This window comes from Protopterus annectens, chromosome 4.part0, assembly GCF_019279795.1.
Source record: "Protopterus annectens isolate FY-2018-M chromosome 4.part0, PAN1.0, whole genome shotgun sequence".
NCBI classification, from domain to species: Eukaryota; Metazoa; Chordata; order Ceratodontiformes; family Protopteridae; genus Protopterus; species Protopterus annectens.
In genome coordinates, this window is record NC_056733.1 from 361,719,011 (window position 1) to 361,733,368 (window position 14,358).

The 14,358-nt window shown below is 38.5% G+C and overlaps 1 pseudogene; it reads left to right on the plus strand.

Annotated features, from left to right (window-relative positions):
• LOC122800253 overlaps nt 1–12,987 on the plus strand; it is a 54,493-nt pseudogene extending 41,506 nt beyond the window's left edge.
• Nucleotides 12,988–14,358: the final 1,371 nt, after the last annotated feature.

Below are 14,358 nucleotides of genomic sequence, written 5' to 3' on the forward strand. Positions count from 1 at the left end.
TCTTATTTCTGAACCTACTTCCATGTGATTCCCTCCTTTCCTGTCCTCTCCACCTAATCAAATAGAACTACTGACACCCTGAATACATTCTTCAATTTTACCTCTGCTGCATAAAGAAAAAAGAAATTAAACACCTCTTTAAAAAATTCTCATACATCACTCCCCACTAGAAATGATCAGATGTTCTTCATGTTTCACTGTTGCAGTCATTACACTTGGGTTATCCTGCTGGCAGGCTACCTTCAGTCGGCCTGAATTCCAAAGTCTAGGTCCGGCGTCAGTTGCTGTCGCCTCTTCCCTGACATCAGAGTACCAGGGGTATAAAAGATGCAGCCGACGGCATTTTCTTCAGTCTTTCTTGCTGCGCAGTGCCCGAAGCATAATCAGTTTGCAAGTGCCGGTCGACCGACTACTGAGATTTTCATGTTCGAATTTCAGATCCAAAGTCTTTTTCAAAAGCTAAGTACCCCATTGGGGAAACTTTTTTCGTGCTCCAGACCGATGTCAGAAAAAGTTAATAATTGTATTTCTTGTGGGAAGCAAATACCTCATAAGGACTTTCATTCTTACTGTATTCCTTGCCTAGGCCCTGGCCACGACATTGCTAGTTGTCGATTTTGTGCTAGATTTAACTAATGCACTATTAAGCATTGGTACGATTTTGCATTACACTATTTTGGCAGAAGATTTAATTATACAATGTCGTCGGATAGCCATCCAACTACCGGAATTCACAAGAAACACAAAGAAAAAGAAACGGACAAGCATCCGTGGTCCAAAACCGACTACGAGGCTTCTTCTAAGTCAGTCACCAGTTTGCCGGTTCTCAGTGAGGCGCCTTCGCAGCCCCTGATGCCCGCTACTTTAGACCCACAGGCCACTACCGACTCCCACGTGGAGTCGACTAGGCCACTGAAAGCTCAAGGTATTGGACCTTCAGAGACTATTCCCTCAGATGGGACTGGAGCTGCTGAGCAGGCATCGGCTCCTGAGGGTGTTTTCAGACCTACTCAATTATACATTAAAATGATTTCAGCTTCAAAGGCAAAGACTAGAGCACCTTTAAAGACAAAGAAACAAGTACAACAGCCTCATGGACAGGCCTCCATGCGCAAAAAACAGATGCTCAAAATGGCCGAAGACCTAATTACTTTGATCAAGGGTTCCCATCCCCCACCTGATAAAAAGCCTAGGCAAGAGACAGAATATGAATCTTCAGATCAGGTTTCCATTTCATCTGATTCCTGTTCTGATCAGGAATACTCCTTTCCTCCCTATGAGGATTCTGATGCTGAAGAATCTATCCCTTCAGCCTCTCCTCCTGAGGATTACTCTTTTGGGGAAACCGTGCATACCATGAGAGAGCATTTTCACTGGGAGAGCCAAGATTTTTCAGAATCTAAGAAAAGGCTCAGAGACTTCCTTTTACTACCACAACACAGGCCCCTAGCTATTCCACCTGTGTTAGACATTGTAGATGATGTGTTTTCAGAGTCCAGTCTAACCCCTGACTCCTTACCTCCAGCTCCTGTTAAGCCAGACAGGTACTACAGGGCTCCTGACTCTCATAAATTCCTTTTCAAAAACCCTGCTGCTGACTCAGAAACAATCTCTCAGGGTCCCAGAGGGGTCAAGGCTTCCACTGCTAAAAACCCTACCCCCCCAGACAGGGATTCTAGGGCATTGGACAGATGGGGAAAAAAGATTTACACTTCTGCTACCTTGGCTATAAGAGTTTTGAATTGTCAGTTTCATATGCTCAAATATCAGCAATATATTATGTCACTGCTTAAACAGAAAATGTTGATAAATTCTGAATGTGCAGAAAACAAAGAAATGCAGGATTTATTGTATGCAGCTGAACAAGTTGGAAAACATACTTTGCAATGTGGTTTTGATTCTTTGGAGGCCTCCTGCAGGGCCGCTGTTATGGGTTCTGTCATCAGGAGGCATGCTTGGTTAAAGGAACAGAATCTGCCTGATCTTGTCAAAGCAAAATTATTTGATGCTCCATTACAGCATGATACCTTGTTTGGTGTTAAAGCAGAAGAGGTGTTAAAGAAAATGGAGGACAAAGCTAAATCTATGCAAACGGTTAAGGATTTCTTAAAGGTACAGTCACCTAGATTTAGCAGACACTGGCCTACAAAGAATTGGTCATTTCCAGTGTCTACCTTACTGAAATATTCTAGGTAAATTAATTGATTGTTAACCGACCACTTACAGCCAGCAATACCATCTTTTTCCCAGACACTAACAAGGTTACTGTAATAGATGAAGCACAATGACTGCCATCCGGACTCTTTCTGATGACATCTCCAGTAATATGGATAAGGAAAACTTGACCAGAACTGTATTTGCAACCCTTCCTGTCCCATTTTTGAAAATAAACTTAAAATGCATCTGAAGAAAACTGTTAAATTCACTTGCATTCAAAGCAGTATCCCAGCTTAACCTTCCTTGCTTCATTAACTTTTTTTACTCAAAAACCTAATTCTAGCACAAACAATATCAACTATATATTAAATTAAAAATGTTATTTAGATGGCATTTGTTTCCATAGTCCTGACATGGCAGACCTTATGCTATTTTGCCTTTTTTCAGTTGTTACTTACTAGGTATCGTTTCAACTATATTTTCTACTATATTTGGTTACAGATAGTGTAGATAACTATACTAAAACTATTTTTATTATTTTTTAATCTAGTATGTTACCAAGATTATTTTACTGTTCATTATTTCTTAAGTATGGAAGAGCTGAGTCTGAAAAATGGTCCTTGTTGTTCACTGTGCTCTGTCCACCACTTACAAACACATGCAAAGCTAAATAAATGAATAAATAAAAAAAGCATAAATAAATAAAAAAAATGTTTTGAATTAGAGACAGTTCCACAGTATTTTCCATACATCAGATGTTTTTGTATTCTTAGTACTCAGACTGTATCAACATCAATACTATACTATTCGCTGGGCTTATGCTATTTTGAAATTAGAGCATCAAAACTGTGAGAGTACGATGATGCAAAGGAACTTGACTGCAAACTTATTTAGCTTTTATAGTTTCAATGATACACCATTCGATTCTTGGCTGGAGCGCCTTCTGTGTGGAGTCTGCATGTCCTCCCCGTGGTCGAGTGACGGTAAAGACATGCAGGTAGGTGCGAGCATGAATGGGCATCGGGCTGGCAACTCAGCACCATAATAATTCACTGCCAATCATGAGCGGACCGGAGTTCTGCCATGGCGACCCCTAACCGGGAAAAGCCGAAAGACGCTTTTAGTTTCAATGATACATTGCTGCCATGTGTTTGAAAAATGGACTTCTGTATTTGTCATTCGTAATTTTGATGGTCTGTGCTGCAGTAATTCACTAGGTACCCTATGAGAATATAACAATATATAGTACTGGATCATTCAGAGGTACAATAGATTTCAATGTTGAAGACTAGATTATTCTAGTGTTAAAAATCCCACTGACATTTGAGGTAGAGTGATTATTTTCAAACTCCCAAAGAAGTTAGAGGCGAGTTTCACAACAGTAGAAATTTAAGTACAAGTTGAAGGATCATATGTACCAACTTAACAATTGTGATTCCTCAGATGATCCTCCTCTTTTGAGGTCCAGTGAACTCAGAATGAATATATGTGCGGACATCTAGAGTAGGCAATGCCCCCCCCCCCAAAAAAAAAAAAAAAACACTATGACAGAGAGTTTAGCAATTCAGTGTTTTTAGAATCATAATTTATTTTTCAAAGTTTTAGGAATCACAGTATCAGATCTCACAGTTTATGAATCTGGTTTTAAAAACATCAGATTAATGACTTACTCTTCACACCCTTGCAGGATAATTTTTCAGGCTGTTATTTGATCAAGATGGTACAGTAAAAATTCTCATGTTTAAAGAGAGAACAGAGAAACATACATACAACTTGAATCCCAATTAAAGCTCCCTGTATTAATGTATATAATATAAAATATCACCAGTCAGTTTTTGCAGTGATAAGCCAGTATTGGTTAGTAAATAATACTGACTGGCTTTAGAGGCAATAGCAGCAATATTAAAGATGCATGATCAACAAAATTAGGAAGTATGAAACGATGAAGAGGTGAGGTGCTAACAGTAGATTTTCATCTAATGCAATATTTCTTATTATACCAAAACTAGAGAAAATCCAGAGCATTATTTAGGTAGGACCTCTGTATCAGTTAGTTTCTTAGCATAAAAATCAGTGGTGGCTTCTTTCAAAAAAAAAAAAAAAAGATAAACGAATAGCAATTTTCTTTTTCTTGAAAAGAGCATTACAACATTTCCACTTTCCAAGTCGCCTGAAAAAGAAAACAACAATGATAATACAGGAAAAGCTAAGCCAACAAATCCAGCATTAAATCAATTAAAAAAATTCAGTTACCATGAACAATCTCACATTTTGCCAATAAATTATACTTGCTCAATGACAGCAAGAGACAGTAAGCCTATTTGATCTGGCCCCTTATTTGCTTTAGTATTCTAACTTCCCTCCATCTCTGCCTTCCTCCCTTCCATTTTATTCCTTTTCTGTCTGTCCCAAGTCCTCTTAAGTACTTCTCAGGATTGTTTTTACTGTGCAGTACTTTTTTTTCTGAGGCAAAGAATCAAAATTGTAATATGCAATTGAACTGCAAAACAAATCCACTTTTTAACAATGAAAATAAATATATTTTTATAACGATACATATTTTAGTGAAATCACTTACTACAAAGTATTTAACATCACAGACACAATGCCCAATCCAGTGTTGCAACAAAATAAAATGAAAGAGTAGTTAACATTTGAGGGAACAAATTATAACTGAAAAGATTCATAAGTAAATGTACTCCAAAATTCAGTCTATTTTACCATGTCTAATGACTGACAATGCAATTTTTACAATCTGCAATTAAATTTACAAATAATGATAACTCACAGTTATGATAAGACTTCCAATTAGAAAACATAAAAGCAAGAAGCATGAATGCCACTGTTCTGATCGAAAAATATTCTGTAGTTCCCAAATGGCCTGTAGCTTTGTTTATTCCAAATATCCAAAATTTCATGTTCTGGGCAGAAGATACATAAAATCTCATTGCCCAGTCAATACTACCAATTACCCTGTGTCACATTACTTGAGAATTAAACATTGCCAAGTAAGATGTGTGTAGTTACTGCCCTCTTTTTTTGACAATGTCAGCACATCATGGTAGGCCTTAAGCCCATATTCTGTAAATAAGATGGTGTTATATGTCATTACAGTAAGAGATTTTTGAATGTTAATCTAGCCAAAGCAGACAACTTATTACCTTAAGTGCAATGAAGACAGTAATTTGATTCTTCATAAGTAAGCTTGTCCAACAAGTGTACATTCTATCTACATTTCCCAATAGCCGTACAGAGTATTCTTCCTGCACTGTGTTATGCAGTGAATGTATATTACATAGCACAGTATGCTTGAGGCCTCTTATTAAATTTTCTGTGTGACCTGTTTGCCTATGAGAATAATACCTCCCCTAGCACTTAAGTGACAAATACAAACACAAAAGTGAAAATATGTCACCAGTGGGCTTACAGAGCAGGAAAGGTCAATCTCATCTGCTGCCATGTTAAAAGGGTATTGCACATATTGTCTGATGGGCCCCCTTCAGTAGATCGAACTTAAGTTCAAACCTCATATGGCCGAGACCATATGATAGAATTTGTAAAAGTTCGAATGGACTGAATGGAGATCCACGTACAGTGTGGAACAAAAAGATTTCCCTTTTCTACATGTAGTGTGATCTCAGAGTTGTTATATTTAAGTAGGGGGGTGCGGGGGTGCAGAGGGAATATGCCCCCCTGCTACAGACATCTAGTTTTGTTTTTTGTGTTTTTTTTTCTTTTTATTCAGTGTTCAAACTTTTACAAGTTCGATCATATGATCTTGGCCATATGAAGTTCGAACTTGTAAAAGTTCGATCTACTGAAGTAGATCCTGTCTGATATATCTGAGGCAAAGTAAATTCCAGCTTCAATAAGTTGTCCTACCAAATGGGTTTATGATCTATATGAATGAGGGAGTGGTTCCATAAAAATGTACTCTTACTCTCTTGCCATATTAGTTGCCATAATTCCATAAATCTGGCGTGCAAAAACTTCCATGCTTAGGTGCAACACACATTTTCTTCCTACTAATTCTGTTTTTCCCCTTCCCATATAAAAAGCAAAAAACTAACCTTTGAGCTTTCTGGATATGTGGGGATGAAGTTTGAATGTGGAGTATAACTTAATACGAACAAAATCTTTTGTTCAATAAACATTCTAACAGCTTGCATTTTATTGGAGAGGACAAGTGAAGTCTCTTCCACCTATAAAGGGCTGATCATATATAGTGTAAGTCTGGTCCACAATTTTAACTTAGGCAGGAAACAGAAGAGTTATTAACACTGATAAACATAAGACATCCCCGGCTTGTTCTATTCCCTCCCTTTGCAAACATAAGTACCATCACATAGTTGTAATAAATGGTATGAACAGGCCTAAAGATAACTATCAAACCTCACTAATTATAAACTTAGTATACAGCAGTTAGTCACTGAATCTCAAAATGACTGAGATTACACCAAAACCGGACTCATTGCAGTTCCACCCCATAAATGAATAAATCGTCCATCTGGTCTGCCCATGATAGTTCGGTGGTAGTTAACTCTTCACTGAAATTTTGGAGGGGGGCATCTATTTCATAAATAATATCTCATAGTCAAGCATTGGATGCTGATTGTGGCAAATGATTGCTATTTCTGAATGTAGGTTTTCCATATGAGAAGATCCATGTATCTTGTCTAAGAAAGAGACCTTCTATTCTTCCCTTCCCTTTTTTTGCTGTTGATTTCTTTTCTTAGCTCTTAAGAATTTTAATTGTTACCTAGTGCAACTGCAGCATAAGATGGTTGGGTGGTAGACAGTATGGCCTGGAGATAACCATCTGCTTTCCCAAGTGTATCATAAGAGACTGTACCATTCCTTTATGCAACTTGAGTACTGCTGGGATGCACAATTACAGTTAAAAGTTCGAGTCACAGAAACATCGCAAACAAGGCACCAATTGTTTCCTTTTGAAAAAGAGTGATGTGCTGTAGTCAGGAGTAAATTTCATCAGGTTGCCAGCAATCATCCAACCATTGCTACATGTTTTTGCTATGGTGAGATTTTTTTCTTGATCATTGTAACCTAGACAATGAATAATACAGAGTCTAGGCACATTGGCATTTTGATGGTTGTGAATAATCTTATGGAATCTTGATGACTGGAGGAGATGCATTCCAGTAAAAGACCCAACTGCTTTCTAATGGAGCTAAGCCTTCTACCACTTCAGGGAGGCCCACTATATGAAAATTGTTGCAGTTGGTTCTGTTTTCAAGATCATCACTCTTGAGTTGCAGCCTTTGTCTTTAACCCTGAACGTCTTGAATCTTCTTAAAGTACAGGCCTTAAAGGTACACAAATCCGCAAACTCTGATTGTTGTTGAGCTAATGCTACATCAGTTTTCATAACCTTTCTTCATATGAGGATAAAATAGTATTATTCTGCCATACATCCACAGCAGGAGATGTTAGTGACTCCACGAGTGACTCCTGGGCTGCCCTGATACCTTTCAGTTCCTCTATAGCCAAACACAAGGGAAAAATCATTTTGATGCGCACAGTGGCCCACAAGTAAAAACTTTAAATTATACTGTATTACAGTCATGAGTTTCCATGGTCCACATTTCTTATAACTCATACTGTAGTCATCTTAACTTTCTAGTTTTACACAGAGCATATATCTCAAGCATTAATGAAGGAAAAGGAGACTGAAAAACTTCAGTCTTCCATCCATGTTCATTAAAAATATTTCCACATATACTCCTTCCAAATCTGTAGATGACTACATGAGTCTATTGTGTTGTCTTGTATGAATAATGTATGAAAGAAGAGCAATCTGAGTTTTGGAGGTTAACCATCATGGATGAAGGGCTACCTTCCAGATATCTGACATTGATTGATTTGCTTCTACTTAGCTGTCGGAGGATGGAATTTACTAGCAAATATTACCACCGAAGTAGATTTCCTGATTATTTTTCCTGTTTGTAGTTTCTTTTTGGTAAGGAAACCTATTAATTTTGCTAAACTTCAGTGGTTACACAGTAGTTTCAGCATAGTTAGTATCCCTTGGTTACTGTTTTCAGTTCAGCCTCTAATGGGATGAGTGGAGCTCAGACTGCTTGTCTTCCAAAATCTGTTAAGCATACTCTGTTGCTCATTTGTTCAACACTGCTTGTAAAGTATCCCTCCATTTGGTGAGCTGGGCTGGAGCTCTTTAAATAGTGCTGTTGCATTCTCTTTCTGAATTATATTTTGAATTTTGTGAGGCTAATTCCTGTGCACTAGACCTATGAAGTAGATAGCTATGGGACTAAACAAAGAAACATTGCAGACATGGCTGTCCCCATTATACTTTTGAAATGTCTTCAGTATAACCTGACAAGATAATAAAATTGCATAAACATAAATAGTAGGAAATGCTGCCACCATTATGACTCCAGTTTCCTTGTACACATAAACAAATTGCAAACAGTAACTGCTCCTCACATGTTTATGTTATTGCTGTTATTGCTGTTTACTGTCTGACTGTTGAAATGCCTTCATGTGCATTGCTTTGTTTATCAGATCTGTCTCTTCATTTTGTCATGCCAGTTTGATAACATACCCTCCATTTGTAACATAGTTTCTGCAGTTACTCTGTCTGAAGAAGTTGTTTGTGTCTTTCGGCTTTTCCCGGTTAGGGGTCGCCACAGCGGAACTCCGGTCCGCTAATGATTGGTAGTGGATTTTTACGTACTGGGTTACCAGCCCTGACACACAACCTTCAATGAAGGCATGCCCCATTCACGTATGCCTCCACACAGAAGATGCTCTAGCTGAGAACTGAATGGGACAACATCTTGCTATGAGGCGACAATGCTACCACAGCACCACCACCGCAGTTACTCTGTCTAAAGAATGCTGGTAGAAATTCATTCTGGCATAGAACTCAGCAGACTGCTAGATTACTGCATTCCATGGCACCAATTCCATAATATAAAGTTCTAAACAAAACAATAAACAAATGGGGATGCATATGTTTTACATGTTTCTTTGACAATAAAAAATATTCCTGGCTAAAAGTGACTTTTCCCTCTGAGTCTTATCTTTTACCACAGAGAAAATTCCCCACATTCGAAGTACCATATGACAAACACAATTCTAGCATAATTTAGCTGACAGAGACAGCTTCCAAAATAAATTTCTAGAAGGATATGCAGAAATCTAACACTTCAGGAACTACTGTAAACAGACCACAGTATAAACTGGCATTAAAAACATTATCCAATATTTACACACATGGTTTATGTCATGTTGAAACTATCTGAAATGTCACTCTCACATTCTGTAATCTCTCCATTTTTATTTCTCCTCGTAAACAACAAAAATAAGAATGGCTCCATATACAGTCTTACATCTTCACTCTTCCATCATGAAAAACAATATTATTCAGATATCATTGGCTTCAGTAATATTTGTTTCTGCCACATCAACTATCTGAGTCAAATGGCTTCAAAATATAATTTTGCACTCATGGAAGGAGTACACAGATATTCAGTGCGCACATTCAGAATTGTCAGAGGAGGTCCATACTGAAAGACTTATTTTAATGTCTGTCTTATGGATCAACTTTCCTCAACAGAAACAATTTATTCCACAGAGGATGCAAGGAGCAGTTTGAAAATTAGAAGCACATATATGAAACAGAGCCTAACTAAGAGTAACCACCTTACTTTGCATTACATCATTTACAGCCCCAACTTAACAAAAAAAAAAAAAAGAGAGAGAGAGAAAGATGTAGCAAAATTAGCCACTTCATCCACCTAATTGGATTAATTAATTGGTGGTTTGGACATTCTAAATTGCCTGTAAGTGAGAGTGTGTATGTGAGTGAGTGGTACGAATGAACTATCGTGGCAAGGCTAGCCACTTGGTGCTGTAAACCTCAGTTTGAGCTGATTGTCGTTGTTGAAGTGAAACCCTAATCCCATGTGCAAAAATGGGAAAGTAGAGGATGGATGAATAGATGGATGGATACATCAGGCTACTGAAAACTGAAACAGTCTGACTCAGGACTACCAGGTAATGCTCGCAGCTTTAATCCCATATTGTGAATTGCTATACATAGAAATAACTTTCATTGCAGTTACAAATTCACGTATGTTGTACAATGTTATTTGATTTATAAATTATGTTTTTTTTTTTTCAGTCTGAAAGCAGACCTTTCAACTGTATGTATTTTGGAATAATGTTCCTTTTCTTAGGCCTGATTTATCTCTAAACATGATTTACCTATTGTAGAAGGTATGTCCCTAGATTTACTCCTTTACATAATCTTCTAAATCCCCTCTCATCATGTGCAATTTCTAGAGTTACCTAGGGCACAGAAAACTGTACTACATTACCAATATACTAGTGGCACCAATAATTTAAAAGTAGCTAACACACAACTTATATCTTCTAAGAAGGATAAATAAGTTACCTTGTCTGGTTTAGTTTTGCAATAGAACTCATCAAAGTCTACAAGTTTTACACTGTCTCTTTGATAATGTTCTTATATTTTTTTATCATTTTTGTTACTGTTTTTTTTTTTATATGCATTTCGGGGTAGTATCCCACTGTCCTGCTGGAAGCAGGAAGAGTTATTTGCTCTTTGAAAATGTTATGCTAATTAGACGTCTAGTCTTTGGTCTGGAGGTACTTACTTTTTGCGGGCCTTTATATCTAATTTACATGCTGCAGGTTTACAGATACAGTCTGTACTGACTCTATCATATAGTATTTATCATTCAGAATGTCTTTAGAATGCCACTTCTGACTTTTAAGGAGAATCACAGGTTCATATATAAAACAGTCAGTATATTTTATCAATGCCATAGATAGACAGGTAAGTTGGGCAACTGTTCCAAGAGTAAAGCACTGGGGAGTAATATCAATTTATCTTGATCTCTCTTTAATACAATACCCAGTTCTGAAAGCTGGTATTGCATTTGCCATCAAACCTGAGCGCTGTGGTGCTCCATGTTTGGTCTAAACTGTAGCATGCATCAAGCTGTTTACTACAGTTTAAAAGTAAAGAAAAATAATTTTTAACTCAAACCTCACCGCTGTAGCTTTCTGTGCAGACAAGGTATAAACTGTACCATCTGTTTGCTATGTTTGTAGCAAGCAATTTACTGCAGTATAAATAAAAGATTTTTTTAACTAAAACTTGAGTGCCATAATGCTACGTGTAGTCTGGGTATGAACTTTAGCAACTATTTGCTACATTTGTAGCAAGCAGTTTGCTGCAGTTTAAAAAGAAGAATTTTTTAAACTAAAACATGACTGTTGTAGTGCTCCATGCAGGCAGGATATAAACTGTAGCAATTGTTTGCTACATTTTAAAAAGAAAATAAACATTTTTTTTCAAACTAAAACTTGAGGGGTGTAGTGGGGCATGCAGACAGTGTACAAACTGTAGCAAATGTATGTAGCAGGCATTTTGCTACAGTTTTAAAAGAATATTTTTTTTAAGCTAAAACTTGAGTGCTACATGCAGGTAGGGTATTGACTGTAGCAACTGTTTGCTACATTTGTAGTACGCAGTTTGCTACAGTTTAAAAAGAAGAATTTGTTTTTAAACTAAATCATGAGTGCTACAGTGTTACATGTAGGCAGAGTATAAACTGTAATAATAAAAACTGAAGATAAGGATGTCCAAGAGTATTTACTGGTAGCAAAGCAAATGCCCAAAGAGATTTTGCAAAACTGAAACTACGGGAAAAGGAAAATGAGAAGAGGAATGATCAAAACTTTCAGAATATAAAAGCAACTGTTGAGCAACTAGAAAAAGACAAAGCCACTCTGAAAGCACAGATAACATCATTGCTGGCTGAGGTACAAGAGAGCCAAAACGGGCTGGAAATATGTCTGAAAGAGAGATCAACCGTGGAGGAAAGATACCATGTTGTGAATGAGAAACTGTGTCTTCTTGAACAAGACAATGAACGATTAAGAAAACAACAGAACATAGCTATGGATCAGTTACATTTGCAGGTGCAAAATTTGAACTCTGCTCTTAAAATGGAGAGACAAAATGCTACTGAAGAAAAGAGAAAATTTGCTCAGCTGCAAACTGCCTACCAACAGCTGTTTCAAGATTATGACAGACATATGAAAATGGAGGACCAAAAGCCTAAAGGTGTAGATAAGGAACAGTTTGATGATCTTAACGAGCAGCTGCAGCAAGCAGAGGAAGCTCTGGTCGCGAAACAAGACCTCATTGATAAACTGAAAGAAGATGCTGAACATTATAAAACGCTACAAGAAACTGTCACGATACTGAAAGCACAGGCAGACATTTTAAAGCAGATTTCTTGGCAGAGCGAGAGGCCGGGGAGAAACTGCATGAACAAAAGGAGTTCCTACAAGAACAGCTGCAAAATTTGAAATTCGACTTTGATAGAGTTAGAACTGAGTTAGATGGAGCAAAAAGGGGTCGTATTGAAGAAATGCAGCAATGGCATAAGGAGAGTTTTCATGTTGGTCCAGTTCATTACCCTCTTAGCACAACAATCCCCTTTCATGCTCCTATTGATGTTGTGCAGAGGCAACCTCTTACTGAAGACCAACCAGACTTTCACTGTCCAAAGTGCCAGTACAAAGCTCCAGATATGGACACACTGCCAATCAATGTCATGGACTGTATCCAGTGATCTACCTGAAGCCACATCTCAGAAAGTAAGACCAAGATGTATCACATCGTTCTTCCCCTACAGTCACAGAACGTTAAACCTTTAGACTTTTTTTTGCCTGTGTTACTGCCAGAGTAGTAGCATGTAGGCAGTTTAATTTTATAGGACACTTAATCTGCAACACATTGTTTATAACTGCTTAGTGCTGTGACAGGAATTCATTTTGTATGAGTGCTGCCCAGAAAACTGGCACCATTTTATAGGTTCATAGGTTCATAGGTTCATACTAGGCTATCTGCCCGAGGGCATTTACAAGCCTAGCCCATAGTTTTGTGGCTTACGCCACCCCTTTAGTATGGGGAACTATACCCATTATTTTGCTGTGCCTCTGTTGAGCAGTGACACTGAGGTAATCCCTGGGGTATATCTGCGATCTCCCATCCATTGGTCAAGATTTCTCTTGAACAAGGCCAGCGAGGTGCTCTGCCTCACATATACCGGGATTTTATTCCACAGCATAGGGAGTCTTTGGGTGATGAATCTATCCCTCCAGCACGTCCTATTAATAGCCGTGTCGAGGTTTAAGTCTCCCGCCCTTGTGACTCTGACGGATCTAGATTTTTGAGGTGAAGCATATTCATCAAATCTGGGTTTGACATGGCCTTGTATGTTAGGCAAAGGTCACCTCTGAGCAAGCGGTGCGACTGAATAGAGCTGGAGTTCTTTCAGTCGGGCAGCATAGGACAGATGTTTGAGACCCTTTATCCTTTTGGTGAGGAACTTTGTGGCCTCTCCAGCTGCTGCAAGTGTCGGGTCAGATACATTCGAATGGGGCATTGTACTCAATCATTGGTCTGATGCGTGATGAGTATAGGGAGACTATGACCTCCCTTGATCTAGATGAGAATCCCTTCATGATAAGGTGGGCAATGTAGAAGGTCTTCCTAACTACTTTGGCTACATGGGTGTCGAATGACAGACTACTATCAACCTGGGTCCCCAGGTCCCTGATAACTTCTTCTGTGCTCAGTGGATTGCCACCTATTTGGTAGCTAGGGGTAACCTTGTTTTTCCGAAGGGTATGACTATGCATTTTTTGGCATTTAACTTTAGGCCATGACTCTGGCACCAGTTATCCGTTTCTGTGAGACCCTTCTGAAGGATATCTGTGTCAGATGTGTTTTCTACTATGGCGCCCAGTTTGCAGTCATCTGCAAACTTTGTCAGCCATAACCCTCCTGTGTTTGCTTGTACTTGGAAAAGTAGATGCCAAACAAGAGTGGGCCCAGGACTGAGCCCTGTGGTACACCACTTGTGACAGGCTTTGAGTCTGACATGGCGCCAGCAACTCTGACCCTGTGGGTTCTGTCACTCAGCCAGTTTGCAACCCATCTTGTGATGTATGGGTTAACATTTAAGCTGATGATTTTTCAATGATACCCGAGTGGGGTATTGTATCAAGGCCTTCGCCAGATCGAGGTAGGCTGTATGGACTGCCTTTCCTCATCAATGGCTTTGGTGACTGTTTCAAAAAGTCAACCAAGTTTAGAAGGCATGATCTGCCTTT